The sequence below is a fragment of the Parasteatoda tepidariorum genome, chromosome 1 (assembly GCF_982258835.1).
Source record: "Parasteatoda tepidariorum strain Cologne lab strain chromosome 1, Ptep-v5.0, whole genome shotgun sequence".
In the NCBI taxonomy this organism is placed as follows: Eukaryota; Metazoa; Arthropoda; class Arachnida; order Araneae; family Theridiidae; genus Parasteatoda; species Parasteatoda tepidariorum.
In genome coordinates this window covers 13,002,634-13,019,213 of record NC_141755.1, presented here as the reverse complement: position 1 = coordinate 13,019,213, position 16,580 = coordinate 13,002,634, and the positions used below count along the sequence as shown (strand labels likewise).

General features: G+C 28.9%; 1 protein-coding gene and 1 long non-coding RNA gene across 8 annotated transcripts in view; one reads left to right on the top strand and one right to left on the bottom strand.

The window, feature by feature from the left end:
• The window catches only part of LOC139425404 (uncharacterized), a 58,016-nt gene extending 46,251 nt beyond the window's left edge, over positions 1 to 11,765 (top strand). The window contains exon 3 of the long non-coding RNA XR_011636657.2: positions 9,485 to 11,765. This is a non-coding gene — a long non-coding RNA (uncharacterized LOC139425404). The remainder of the gene's footprint in view (positions 1 to 9,484) is intronic.
• Positions 1 to 16,580, bottom strand: part of LOC107442127 (neuron navigator 3) — a 521,654-nt gene that overhangs the window by 316,659 nt on the left and 188,415 nt on the right. The window lies entirely within an intron of this gene.

Genomic DNA, 16,580 nt, shown 5'->3' with positions numbered 1-16,580 from the left:
TCAATATAATATTTCTTTTCTTCTCAGAATAGAAGGCGTAGAAATGTTCATGCGATACAAATTTTAAGCATATATTGAAAGATCATGTTTAAATCTTTTATTATTAATAAGCAATTTTAATATAATTAGAGATCTTTTTATAGATGTAAAGTATGTACTAACTATAACTAGAGGAAGAAGTTTAAAGATTATGTTTATCCTTTCAAAAATAATTTAATTTTTTAAATTGATATGAGCTAGTAACTAGTAAATTAATCTAAAAATTACTATAAGAATTATAATCAGTTATTAATAGATTTATACAATCAAAAACGGAGTTATTTATAATATCTAAATAGCAAAAGTATTATCTTCTTATTTAATTTAAATTTATGAATTAATAAATTATTATGAAAATAATAATTAATTAAATAATATCTCTGTAAATAACAATAGGATGATTTGATGATTAACTCATGATAATTTGTAAGAACAAGATTTATTTAAGAACAAAACTTAGGTCTTTCTATTATTTTTAATTATATTAATCAATAAATTACCAATAAACAATAATAAGTAAAAAAATAATAGAATTTAATTTTGCTAAGATTTATTAGTTATTCCAAATAAATAATTCAAATTATTCTTTTTTATTTCATAGGGTTTATTTATCCATACATTACAATAAAACTATATTCATTCTAAGTTTGAAAAATAACTTATTTATTAATCGAAAATAAATTTAGGTGATATCATTGCTCCTCGCAGTCATGATTCAAACTTTTATATGATCGAAACAAAATTAACTATACATTTGCAATAAGCATTAAATATTAACGAACTATGCTATTTTCCGTACTTACTACACATTTATATGATTAGTAAAATGTATTTAAAAACCTCTTCCCAAGAAAAACAAATATATTTATAGTTCAAAATAAACTTTTTTTAATCATCTTCAAAACATTATACGAAAGTAACCAAAAACTAATGTTATATAATGGATTATAAAACGCACAATTTCAGAGCTTTCAAATGGGTTATCTTATCATTAAAACTACGTATTCACCAGGCTGTTTTATGGAAATAGCCTCAGAAAAAGCGAGATGAAATAAAAGACCGCGAGGGGTAACAATAGCCAGTGAGAAATAGCCATGGTAATTACGAGAATGGAAAACCAGGTGGCAGAGAATGGAAAAGAGTAATGAAGCCATAAACTACAATTAGATTTAATTAGGCAGATAGAATGGGAAAAAATGTCTGCAAATGCGAAGATATGGTTGCAAAGAGCTAGCCGAAAAAATTAAGGTAATTTTTCTCTCTAATGAAAAAATAATGAAGATTGAATTCTGTTTATGGTATAACGAAGGCAGAAAGCAAAGGGTTAATTTAGTTTTTAGAAACATTATAAAAAGTCTCTTTAACATATTATGTTTAAGGTAAACGATTTTTAATGATTGTTATGCTATGCACCAGTCTCTACTCATTTGTTTTAGTAGAGTAAAAAAATAAAAAAATTTGTTTACACGTTTTACGTCACGTTACGTTTTTGGTTTTGACAGAAATAAAATTACTTTCTCTTTTTTAGTCAACTTGAAAAATGTAGATTTATAAATTTTATTTCATTATATTCTTTTGTTGTTTTAATATCGATTAATACTTTCTCTAAATATAAAGTTTAACGATAGTTTTTAAATTTTGCCTAAGTTCTAAACTATTAACGAAGTGTGACCGGAAAAAAACTAACCTAAAATTTCTTAATATGCTTAATATTTTTACTTTATTGTTATGTAAGTTAAAAAAAAATAATTGAGGCGAAAAAGTACGCAATCTTCTGAAAACAAGTACAAAAAAAAAATTAATGCAAAAGGTACAAAAAAAATATTGACAAGTAAATTTTCGTATTCATTTTATACTTCTCCATAAAAAATATTTCTGTTGAATAAAATTTGCGATACTTTCCTTCTAATATTTAATATACTAATTTCTGAAATTACTAGGATTCAGTAGAAATATTCTAAATAAAATAAACTTCAAAAACTTAGTATAATACTTCACTAATATGGAACTAGTATTTAAAATAAAATGTATTATCGAAAACGCAGTACCATTTATGAAGTTGAAATGAAAACATATTTAAAGAATTCAATTTTTTTTTAAAAATTGAACATGATTTGTGCAACTATATATTATAAAGAGTAAATTGCTTATGCATTTTACATTGATAAGATTCTTTACTGAAAAGCTTGCATTAAAGACTGTGCTAGCACTGTGATAAAAAAATCAACCAAATACTGTAAATAATCAAATAAACTTCATATTTGCATCAAATCACAATATCCGAATCAGTCAATAAAATACAGGAAAATATATTTCAATAAAAAATTTAAATCTTCTGGAGAAATTTGATACAGATTTAAGAAACTTGCTTGTTCGGAAATAATTATATCATATTTAAATTTACTGTTATACAAATTTTTAAAATGCTAATTTCTTACCCTTTACTTAACATTTGATTGTTAGTAGTTACGCTCCAAACAAAATTCCATGCGCAGTACTACTCTTAATTTCAAAACACTTACTTTTTTTTATTATTAGTTCTTGCTAAAAGTATGGAATTTAATAATTGTGTACATGAATAATCTTTTATTCAAGCAAACAATTATATTTCATATAAAATTTAGCAGACACAACAGAAATTTGTCGTATTAAAAAAAATTCGAATCCACTGATACATTCCAATTTTTTTTAATAAACTCCCACAGGTGATTTCCGTTTTCATTATTAAGCACCTCTGCCACCGATAACACACTCTTAAAAATTCTCATATAATTCGAAGAGTTGTTATTTAAAAAAATTCCGGATCAAATTACGGTAGGAAGAACCGGCCCTCAGAGTGATGGTACTTTTTACCGTAAAATCCCTTTTTACCAGAATATGTAGAAAACAAAACATATGATATGCGCAATTTTGCAGTAATAATTAACTTAAAACTACGGAACCACTCTAATTAAATAAATATTACCGTAAGAATTACGGTATAATATCTTACGGCACAAATGGCTTTTACGGGAAAAGAAATTTTACGGATAATGCACCCAAGGTGCTAGTGCTTCATCCCGCAATTTTGTACTGCGTACTTCGTCGTATTCAACCGTTTGTTTTTATTCGACAAACAAATTTTCCGAGTCTTAAACAACGTGAAGACTCGATGGGTTGATACCTTTTACGAACATAATAAATATACAGTCAGTGACCCAATATTTTACGCCAGACCTATATTTTTATGGTCATTATCCCTTTTTGAGCAAATTTATTTTTACAGTCAGAGAACACATTTTGCCATTATCTAGCAGTGAAATTTTTCGCAGTACAGTTGTAAAAATGATTCTTCTCTCACATCCATATCATTTATAAGTTGCTTAATATAAAACAGTAATCAAAACCTTGCTATAAGATTTTTGTTTTTGGACAACATGCTGAAATGAATTCTGAATTGAATTACCGCATTTCCAGAGCTTTTAATAAAATATTAAAGAGTAAGTTATATTGAAATTAATAAAAAGATATCTACATAATTAAAAACTACAGTAAAATCATGTAAAGATTAAGTTATTTTTATGATTAAGAAATGTCTGTAAATTAATATTCTTTCTTTTTCTATCTCAACAGAAGTGAATAAAACAATGCAATTCCATATTTATTTTAATAATGTCTACGTATTTCACAAAGTGAAATATTTCATCGGAGAAAGCCATTCAATTGAAACCTAATTCCGAGTTCCCCTGAAAACTCGCACTGTAAGCAATTTTATTCAATATTCGTCGACGTTGGAGTTGACATAAAAGGTCCGTAAATTTTCCTCAAAGTCGCCGCATCGAAGCCATTAGGATCTGATCAAGACATCTTTATGGGTGACATATGTCACATACAGCTAGCTAAGTGGCAAGGGAAAACGATATCGTTAAGGTTCTAGTACGTTGCTAACAGCTTTAGAAAATTAGGTAACGAATTAATGCGGAATTACAGACGAACACAGTGTAACGAATTACAGTGCGCAATTCTTGTGACAATAGATACAGAAAGTAACAGAAAGTAGGATACAATAAAAAATTCCAGTTTGCATATAACTGCTGAAGAAATATCAGATTTCGCTGAAGTCATTGAACTTAGAGAATACAAAGATGTATAAAAAACAATATTAGTTTTCCCTTTTTATTGAATAAATATTCTCAAAAAAAGGAAATAATATGTATACAATTTATAAATCTTACTAAAACAAACGGATATTTCATACTTCACTGTTAGAAATTTCGCGTAAAAAATGGTTAAAATAACAATTTATTTAATTGTTATTTTACCGTATTCAAACAAAAAAAAATCAAATGACCGTAAATAAGATGGTATTCAAACTGTTAACTGTGAGAAAAACAGTTTACTAACTAATTTCTCATAATACGCTTAAACAACCAGAATTTTATTGCATCAACTAGGCCGAGAGGGCTAATCTGTCTATCTCATGACTGATGGAACGGGAGGTTTAAGTCCCAGCGTTCACACCACAATATTTCCTCCATTTCATTCAACACATGAAGAGAATCCAGGGTTTTGCACTCTCCTCTAATTTGTGACCCTGGACTACCAAAATACGATACTCTCATTCACACTCAGATCGCAGCAACAAAAAACTACATAACACAAAAGGTCTAGCATTTCCATGCTAGTTGTAAAGGGTTAAAAAACCATATAGTTTTGTATTCATGGTTTTTTAACCATACTAGTTGTAAACGGTTTGAAACCCGTAAAGATAAAAAATGTTCGTTACCGTTAACTTTACAATTAATTGGAGGTGCAGACTTTTGTCGGTTATTTTAACGCAATTTTGTGATGAAAATTTTAACAGTGATGTGCAAATTAAGACAAATCTTGTAAAATCAAAATATACAACTTAAAAAATGTTATTATATCCGTTACTTTAAAGTTGGTTTAATTGTTAGAGTCTATGACAAAGTTTTTACTTTAACGATGTTAAATAAGGAAAAAGCGTAATTATTTTCAAAGCGTGTGTAGAGGGCAACACTTTGTGTTCTGGGGTATATAGCGCCTCCCGGCGGTAGCAAGCTTAACTACTGCTTAGATGACCTGCTTATCATTTTTAATTTAAATAATTTTTAATTTAATTTACGAGATAAACTGTAATTGATCTAATTTTTGTCTAAAAAATAATAAATTTATGATTCAATTTAATTATTTTAAACTCTTTTTATTTTTCGTGTTCTTAAATTATTTTTATGTTGAGTATTTTATGCTAGATACGAACCATTGTTCTTTTTAAACTAACAGAAGTATACAACATAATCTACTTCAGTATTCCTGTGCAATAAAACTAATTATTTGTTTCGCTAAATATAAGACGAATCAGTGGTGTCACGAATAAGTATAGTGTAATATATAAGATATTACGTGTTTATTTATTTTTTAATTGTATCTTTAGACGTTTTAAGGAATAATTGTTTTTAAAATAATTTTCTATTTATCCATTATCGTCTGCTTGGATTAAACAACGTATTGTTGAACGTTATTGTTCAACTTGGCAAAATTTCTTTTCTAAATCATTTTCCTAATGGAATGATTCAAAAAACATAATCTATCGCTTGGCAACACGCATTAAATTATTCAAATTAGAGGCACACAATTACCTTTCTTTAAAAAACAGTCATTTTCCCTCCATTATTCAGGCCCGAAAACATCTTCTGGGGAAAATGGACGAATTTAACCCCAAAACAACTAAACTCATCCAACATTTTAAGGTCTCAAAGGTACGCATGTTCTAATAAGTGCTTCAGTCGAGATAAAACTAAACTGTGGATCTACAGAGCGGGAAGCTCGATGAATATTCACCGCACAAATTTCTGCTCTTCAAAACCTCTTCTCATCCTGATTTGAAAATTTGCCGAGCAGTGTCAAAAACCCTTCGTTCACATAACTCAATAAATGTTTGCAAAAGGGAACCCCTAATAGATTCTCCATTATTCGTGAAAGGAGCCATTTGGAGAAAGTTTTGAAATATTAATGACTGAATTTTATCATCAAGGACCCATTTTTGAATATCTCTCTCTGCCTACGAAAACTCCATTTTTCAAAGTGGGTTACGGTAATGTAGCGTTTAAAATCGTTTGAGAGGAAGTTTTTTTTAATCAACTTTTCCATTTTTTTTTTAAGCATGCCATATGGGAGACTTTTGTGATAAGGTATGGCACAAAATGGATTTTTTTGAAGGGTGTAGTTTTAGAAGAAAATGGATGATCCACTTTAAATTAAGTTTTTTTTTTCGTTAAGTATACTTAAAATCGTTTAGTCTTAAATTCTAACTAAAGTGTATAATGCAATATATTACATGGAAATTTTCCAGGTAATAAAAAACTATGAGTATGATGGATAGCCAAAAACTTTATCTAACTAGTCTAATTATTATTGTTACTTCGTAATTTATTTAATTTGTAAAAGGCAAAATTGGAAGATGTGCCTTAAAAATAAGTACTTGACGCCTTTTTGCTGTTTTACAGGTGTTATGAAACCAATTTTTATCAGTTTAACTCAAAAATTTTAAATTATAAGAATGCTTTTCATTTAATTTCCTTCATGCAGTCAAATTTCATTTCATTTAATTTTTGCATTTTATTTCATATAATTTGTTTCATATCCTCTCAGTCATGTATCGTATTTTGGAAACTAGTATAATCTAAATTCTTATTTATTGTCACTATACTAGCAATTGCGAATACTAGCACTGGCTCCCAGATGCATAAAAGTGGTAACTACTTTTGAATTTTTGGTAGCAGCTTATATATAAGTGGTAAGCGGACACCACCAGGGTTGATGATTAAAAATACTCTTTGGGGAAAAAATCGATTTATTTAATGCAAATCAGTTTTTTTTTTATAATAATTTAATCATAATTTTTTTATTTTATAAAGATTTTAAATTTTTTTTAGAACATGCTTGTAGCAACTTTCTTTTATCGCGAATCGAATCAATCAAAAATTCATTGCTGAAAGGCACTATTTGATATTCACATGTCATATTATCACGGTTTCATATATACGAGATTTTTATAAACATGTGCGATGCGAATTGGTAGAAAATATTTCCGAAAAAATTATAAAAATAAGACGTGAATTAATAATGGAATCGACGCAAATTGCTTGTATTTTATTTATTCATATTAGGTCTGCAATAAGGTCGTCACTCTTGACGATAGTAGTTGATAATTTGTTAGCTATTCTATGTGTAAGCTACGGAGCTCTAAATCAGCGATCACCAGTTACCAACTGGCGACCGATGATTTAGAGCTCGGTTTGAACCTAGAAAAATGATATAAAGATTTTTTTTTAATTTGGAACTACTTATTTTGATTAATTATTCACGATTCTGTTGAAGAAAAGACACGTTCATTTTTATTTGTAGGGAAAAAAATAAATCCATGTTAGGGTTGATGAGGGTAATGAGATCAAAATTTGTATTTAAAAATTTCTGTACACTGTTTTATTCACAAAAAAATAAAGAAAAACGTTTGGGAAATTTAAAAAAGTTTGATTGAAAATCAGTATTTTGATTGCGACAAAATAGATTAAAGTGTTAAATTCGCTCCAAATATACACGTATATATATATTAGTAAATGATTCGTTCCAAAGTATTTTATTTTCGATGATTAATTTTCCAGAAAATAATCCGTTGTTGTTAAGTTTAGGTACACGAAAAGACTCGTCTTAAGAACTGTATAATTCAACAAATGCATTACAATAAAAATCATCTTTATTTATGGCAAAAATGCACAGAATAAATAAATAAAGATATTTAACAAACACTAAACAAATAAAAGAATTTCAATAAATGAATTTCTATAGAAAAATCTGGCATGCTTTTATTTCATAGAATCGGATTTACTTATAATCCCATTTGAAATAATGGTTTGAGAGTTAGAATGCTTTCAGCAGTTTAAAGTCAGAGCAATAAAATATTTTACGATTCGAGCCATTAATGTCACATTTATGTTTTGCCCCTTTTCACACCTTGTCCCATTAATTTCCGTCGCATTTCTGGATAGAGTGCTTTTTTTAACAACTTCAACAATAAAGACGTTATTACACCTTATTGCGTTTTATTGTACTGAGGATCATAAAATAGGAAATTCAAAAAGAATTCTTTGTATATGCTTTACTAAATTTTCTACTTTACTATATTGTCATCTACTAAACAATCGAAATAGCCAGAATCATTACTACAGTTTAAAAAAAATACTTTCAATGTTTAAAGTATTTTTTTAAACCTAATAAGAGAAATCAGTTTAATAATTATGTCCTTTTTTTAAAAAAAAATTAGCATAGAACAGTACTAATATCACGAAAAAGCTTTATTGACAATTTTATCAGGACCATTATCAAATACTAAGGCTGTTCTTCGAAAGCTTTATCATCACATTAAAAGACGGTTTTTGTGTGAATGAAACTCCTGTAAGTTTGCGACATATACTCATGACTGTAAGACCTATCTTCAGCCAGCACTCTCTATGTTTGTTCTGAAAATAGTACAAAACATTAATATGGAGATAACCAGTTCTGAGAAAATAAAAAGCGTTTGTTGTCTAACTTTTTCATATTTAAAAACTTATACTCTGATGATATAAGTCTAATGGTAGTTATGAACTCAAAATTGAGTCAGCTGTTGAACTCCAGTTATAAAAAAAAATATTATAACGTACTTGACTTAGAAGTTTGAAGATTTAAAAATAACGTTGTAATGCTATTGTTGCACCTTTCCCAGATACATCACATAAATACTGAAATAAATTAAAATTCCTTTGTTGAATATTGAAAGTAATTTGATCCAGATATTAACAAAGATAATGACGATATCCATATATATATATAAGAATTCTATCAGTTTCTGAACTTAAATCTTGCAGGTATGTGTTGATAAACAGGCGGGATTTGTCCCGCAGACATGGGTGTGGATCCCGATCCCGTAATTCATAAGTACAATTCCATTTTTTTTTCTTTTTTCGTTTTCTTCAAATTGATTTTTCAAGTCTTCACTCATTTTTGAGACATACGTTAACCATTCAAAAATAACCATAGCTGAAGCAATCATTTTTTTAAGAAAAGGCAAATATTTTATCTTTTCCTCTTAAATTGTCTGAGTATTTTTAAGAACTTGTTGATATTTTGATGGATTGGAGCTGCAATCTTAAAAAAAAGTAAACGTTTCAAGAGCAATATCGAGAGAGATGAAAAATATAACATTTCATCATTTCTATTTTTTATTTTATTAAGAATTCACCTTTCTCATCTTTTTCTTCTTCTTTTTTTTTACTTATGACACATACACACATTTGAAATGAAAAGAAAAAAACTCGTTTTTTTTTCTCTCACAGCTATAAGTAGTATAACATTTGACTTCCGTGACCAGCATCAACTTTAAGAATTTTTTTCTTCTTTACCCTAGAAGTCATGATCCGAGGAGAGACAGATTGACGGCGATGGAGGGAGACAGATTGATCTCTTCTGCCTCTTACGATCCCTTGATGCGGAAGATGAGTGATGTCGGAGGAATCTAGATCGACTGTTTTTCTCATGCATTAAAGAAGTGGTCTTCAATTCGAAACTGATAAAAGACGCTTCTGAAAAATTCTCAACATGTCTTGTTCGTAACTTGGGGGAAAAAAATCAAAGTATTAGAAAAATAAATTGTCCAGAAAAGATATTCTACGTGTCTTCGAAATAAATATGACCCATGTTTTTTCTTATGTATAAGATAATATTTTTTACATTATTGTAATTGCAAAAAGAAAATTGCGCATGCGCCAATTATTGTAATGATTTGGTTTTCCCCCCGAGAAATTCAAGGAATAACAAAACAAAAATTCATTACTTTTAATGCATTTTTATTTATACAACTTTAATTTTGCATTTGAAAAATTAGTACAAAGTAAAATCTTCTATGTATTTATTACTTAGTTTTAATTTCAGAAACAGAACTATGCTTAACAGAACAGTGCGTCAAGTAGAGCGAACCACCCTGGATAACTTTTGATTTAATGATCTATGCTAATTAATAAGTGTAGACGATATTTTAAGTGAAATCAGACACAAAAACGTACTTCTTTGAAGAAATATACCTGTTTTTTGATAGATTCGGGTTTCTGATCCCCACAATACCGCAATATAATACCAATAGCTTGGTCTGGAGAACGCTCCAAATATGCTTACAAGGCAAAATACAACATTTGTGAAAAATCAGTTGAATATCTCCCGAGAAATCAAATTTTTAGTTTTTATCTTTTTTAAATTTTAGAATCAAATTTTAATTAAATTTCTGAAATTTTTGAATATCAACTTCACAAGAATTATTCCACTGTTTTTGCTCAAATTTTGTATTTTACGATGTAAAATTATAGTCTTTAAAATGATGTAATGAATTGTGTACTTAGCAATTCAAATTTTTTTCGACCAGTACTAAATAAAATAATAAAAATTTATAAATATTTACCAAAAGTTATATTTTGCATGGAATTATCTTTAGATAAACGAATTTTTTTGATGCGTTTACAAAGTTCTGAAGATAAAGTGAAATACGCAAAAAGTAAAATTATTATTAAGAGGTCCAAACTTTGGACGATCTCATAACTGAACTATTGGGACCTTGGGGGTCAAAAATCCAAAACCACCGAAAAAGAAAAAGTCTGTTTATCAAGAGAAAGTACGTTTTTGTGTTTGATTTCGTAACTTAAAATATCATCTGCGCAAATTGATTTGCTGATTTAAGATCTCCTTAAGCCACTAAAATTGAGTCCTAGAAGGTGAAGATCCGATCATTAGATCAAAAGTTATTCAGGGTGGTACGTTTTTTCTTTGGCTCACTGTACATTACCGACTTAACTGAAATTTTTTTTCCAATTCTTATGTTTCATAGACACTGCGAGTGAATTCTTCTATAAACATTTTGGTTCGAAAAGATTCCTCGAATGTATTTATATTTTAATGAAGAATTAATAATTTCTTAAACCAGTGCTTCCCAAACTTAGGACTTTGGTGTACCCTTTCTAAATTTTTCATATCGCTGCGTGCTACTGCTAAAAAAATTAATGAAATTTTTTTAAGTATGTTTATTTTTATTTTTTGGTACAAGTTTTGTTTTAATAAGTTTATTTGCATCAGTGAGAAGGATGATATTGTTTTTACTGTGATAAAAAAATTGCACATAAGTTAAAAATCACAACTGGCTGTTGACACCACTAATTATTAACTGTTAACTCTGCTAAAAATAGCCAATAGAAAAATACATAATCGTAAGTAATTTTCATAGCTAGCTTTGCTTTTAAATAAATTTTTGAAATTTTAATTTGTTGCAAGATATTTCGCATAAGAACGCGTACCCCAGCAAAACTGTTCCCGTACCCCAGGGGTTAAGCGTACCACACTTTGGGGAACGCTGCCTTAAAGTATTTTTCCTAGCTTATACAAATACCAATTTGAAATTTGAGCGGAGAAAATAAAATTATTAAAATAATTTGATCAGCATTCTAAACGAATTTATAAATTTAGTCGATGAAACTTTTCAAATATTTGACGAAATCATTTCTTCACTCATGTGGTCATTTCAGATGAATACAAGTGCCCATATTCTGCCTTTTAAGTTACTATTGGCATAAAATTCTGTCTCTACATTAATATTGAATTTTTATGGTAAATTATGCAATGAAAGTAGTTTAAATGTCATTATTAAAGACATTGTTTGCTTTTATTTTCCTTCATTATGACGTCACGACCATTTCTCCAATTTATTTTTAAACTATGTGCTCTGTATGACGGAACGGTACAGCTGTTAGTACACTCTGTTGTGTTGGTGATGACTAAATACTTGTTCGCTCAGAATATCGAAGGTTACGTAGTATTTCCTAATCAGTTATGTGAATCAATATGCAAAGAGTCCCACGTTTTGATGAAATCCGTATCCTCAAATAAGTGACGATAATGATTTCAAAAAAAAAAAAAAAAATAGTGTCGGAGACGGGAATTTTTTACAACTTGATTAGACCAGGTGATTCATTACTAAATAACAAAAGCATTTTAAATTGCATCTAATTTTTTACTCTTATAAGACTTATACACAAAATTTAAGGTTTCCGACTGGACTCAACACATTCTATTTTTAAAACAGCCTCAATCAAAAATTTTAATTTTACTTTTGGTAACCAAGGGTTATAAATGTAAAGTAAACTTTAAAAATTTATTGAAGAATTTTTTCAAAAATAAGGGCAAATTTGTGCATACATAAGTTACAACTTTTTAATGTCACGCTAACAGCTCTGAAATAAATTATAATGCTTTATAATAAATTGTTTATAATAATAAATTATAATTTTTTTATTAGATCAATAACACGTGTTGAGAACCAAGAATAGTAGGTTTGCATAAACATGCACTGACTGTTCTTTACTTCTAAAACAAACGAAAATACGTTGCTCGTTCCTTTTCTGTCATACTTTATGTTTAATAAATACATTGTGTTCCATCGTCTATATTTCAGTGTAATAACGAGTTCAACCTTAATAACATGATTACTTGTGTTTTGAACTGAAACCATAAAATTTTTAAATATATAATGGGATAGAACTAAAAATATAAATTTTTCATCTTGATTTTTTAAAGAAATATTCTTAACATTGTTAATTAAAAGTATGATAAAAATAACAAATTCGCACTTACATCTTATCTTTTAGTTCAAAACATAGCTAACCTTATGTAAAATCTACATTCAAAGTTTAAAAGAATTCAACACGAAATATTTTTTGTAATGCGTGTTAGCGTAAAGATGTTTTCTCAAAATCAACGTTATTCTGAAAAGGAATTTGAAATTGTGCAATTTCTATTTAGTTTCGTCTGTCAACATGCAAAAAAACTATAATTTCGATTCCGAAAATCGTAAAACCAATATTTAAGGAAATTAAAAAAAACTAATGAACAAAATAATCAATGGAAATTCCTCGAAATTGCTCATTTTTGCCGAGTCGAATATCCTGAATAACTGAGTTAAAATCAAAATAATTTTTTCTGCAAAATATATTTATAAAATAAAATTAGTTATAATCTTGGCATTGAAATTAAATGGTTAAAGCAAATTAATAAAGAAAATTGCATTCTGGCAGATGTTAATTAAATAACACTTGCATATAACAAAATACCCTTTTTTTTAAATTCAAGAACAAAATTATTCCTTGTGCACCACTGAAAAAGTACAACACGAGGCTTACAGACGTAAGTATGGTAGCAAACAATGTAGGATATACCTGTACATGTAAAATTAGGCATCAATTTGAAATAAAACTTTTTTTTCGAATTCAAATGTTTAGTTGACATTTTGTTTTAAAGAAGACTGAAGTAAACTGAACATAATAAAAATAGTTCCAAATAATATAATCCAATATTTCCCCTATTTCGTGAAGGCGATTACAACTTGTTTTTTGTTTCATTTAGCAGTTAAAACTGATTGAGACATTATTCCCTTTCCACAGCACTAAGAATATGTTAAGATACAGAAAGAAACGATCATACAAAAGACAATTCAACAAACACTAAGCACCCATTCCTATAATCCGATTTCATAAAGACATAAGCCTCTTTTTATTTGTCATTAGATATAATGCACATCAAGATCCACCTACTACTACTAATCCGTTTTTTCATCTAGTCTAGTCATCTATGTGCTTGTTTACAATAAGTACATAAAAGGAAGAAACTATAATAAGAACCCATACTTTGCTCTGATCTATTGCTTCTTTACATTACTATCTACCACAAGGGCTTTTTCCTCTAACAAACGAACCGTGGGAAAAGGATCTCGGCACGTGGATACAGGTTGCCATAGCAACGGGATACTGGAGATCTACGGTTTTCCCCGACATGATTCATTTGTAGAGAGGGGCTGTGTCATGGTGTGGGGTCGTATTGAAGCAAATAATGCCCAATGAGATGCGGCGCCTGCATCTTTGGTCATGCTGGAGTTGTTTGGATTTAATTTCGGCCGATTGTATTTGCACTAGTGTGTCCTTAGTTTCCAGTATTTGGTTACGGTTGTTAGATTGGAAAGTTCAGAGTAGATTGAAATTGTTGGAAATTTGATTAATTCGTGTTGATAGAGGTTTACACTGCAACACTTGTTTCATCCGGTTTAACGGAGTTAGAATGGAAAGCTTTTGGCTCTTTTGTGTTTTGATAGAAATATATTTTAAATCTACCCGAGGAGCCTTTCTAGTAAACCTTTTCAAATTTCTTCTCAATACAAATCATTTTCGGGATTATTAAACACATCATTAATAATGTATCAATTTTATCACCTTTTTCATATTTTTAAAATTGTTTTTTTTTAATATAATTAATAAATAAAATTATTGATTTAATAATAAAAATTATTTTGAAATTATTATCACAACAGTGGCATATCAAAGATTTTCAAGAAATCAATGTAATTTTTGTAAATTAATAGACACAATTGAACACTGTTTTAATTTCAAACGAATGAGTTTCACTACACTGATCTATTTTAAATTGCTTTAGCACATTTAAATAAATTTAAAAAAAATTCAAAGAAATCAATCTATCACAAACAGAACTTTCGCTTCGGAGTTAGCACCTATGTAGCTTTTGGAATGATGAAAAAAAAAAAAGGAAATTTCTATTTGGCAATCAAAGAAATTTATATGATTTTTCTCACCTTTTTCAATAGTGATAGCTTCTATTTCGATTGTATTTTTATTTTTTCATCTCTCACTAACTAATTAGGGCTCGCTAACATTGGAACTTCCTTAACTTTATTTTTAAGAAGCAAGACAGGCAATTTCGGAAAACCCTGTCGCAATTGATGATTACCAAATATAATCATTGAAATCACTAGTGAGGAAGGCATATAGAAAAACAGCAATTGTATTTGAATTTAATTGACGCTGCACTAGAGTTGCATAATGAGCTATTGGCGACGGTTAGGGAAACATCGCTGAGGACGATCCGAAGGCATGCCATCACAGTTTTGATCCTTTGCAGAAGGAATGGCTCCCCCGCATTGGTAGTCCGACGTCCTGCGTGAAGTTGATCACTTTACAAAACGGTTTACAGTTTAACAAATATCGATACCGCGCACCCTCGGGTCCTTAGGAGAGTCATCAAAAAGGTCACACACCAGCTCACTGACCGCTGAAAGTGATGATGCTTGCCTTAGGTGGTATACTGGGAACCATGTCTTACGGTCAGTCCCTGAGAAGCATATGGAAAAACTATTAAAAACAGTGTGGTCGCCTAATCGGTTTTTAACCCCTATCTGTTTCTACCGCAAATTAGACTCTCTTTGACTATTTTGATCACCCCTCTTCATCACTAATCGTTGGAATTTTCTTGTTTTTCTTTTCGCTTAAACAATATTTTTCGACAATATATTTTTACTTCATTTACTTACAATTATTTATTAATTATTAATGGAGGAAGTCTTTTACGAATAAAAGTTATAATATTGAACACGTTTACTTAATTATAATAATTTGTTATAAATTATTATTTTTGGCATTTGTCTTATTATTAAAGAAGAATCGACGAAGTGGAACAATCCATTTACTCAAATTAAAGGGGAGATTTCCGTATCGTGATCTGTGGCAGAATAATCGCCAAGTCTTGGAAACTTCCGGGCTGGAGCCCACGAGAAACTAAAAAAATCATCACAGAAAGGGACCAACTCGAAAGGCTTAACTCGTAGCCACCCCGGGCAAACATCTACATGTTTTTTTAAAAAGAAAAAATTGCAAATTTAAAATCTATTTGGCACCTTGGTGATTGTAGTTGGCGAGACAGATCACGATACGGAAATATCTCTCAAATTCATTTTTTGTTGCTGTTAAAAGTAGATATTTTCCTCTGTTCGATAATTTAATATTATTGCCCTATGAAAATTTTTAAATTTTGTGCGAGTAATAGTATCAAAATTTAGAACTTTAAAGGTTCCATTTTACTGTGTTAGAACCAAAATATATAACAGCTAAAAAAAGAGACTTCATGATTGAAGTTTTTTAAGATTATTTGAATAAAAATTCAAAAGTAAGTCGCGTGTATATCCAGAAAAAATAAGCATCATTGTGTTGCGAATATGATACAAGATCGCACAAATTTGAAGAATGATTTATGTTTGGAGGGAGCTGGTCATAAATTATACAACAGGATAGTAAACTGAGAATCTTTATACATTATGCATTCCGATTTACCCGTTATCCAGTATCTGTTATTCTATGATAACAATATAAATATATTTATGAGGAAAGATAGTTTCAAAAAAAGTCGTTGTATTGTTAGGGGAAAGAAATATTTTCTAAACATTTAAATTCAATTTTTCTCTGAATATTAAGATTACATAATTTAAATATACTAAGAATGATTATAATACGAACAGCAAAATATAACTCTAGTTGAAATATAACAATTACGAATAGGTATGTTTTAACAATTGTTTTTAATGTTTTGTGTTATGATCAGTATTATTAATAAGTTTAGAATGACAATCT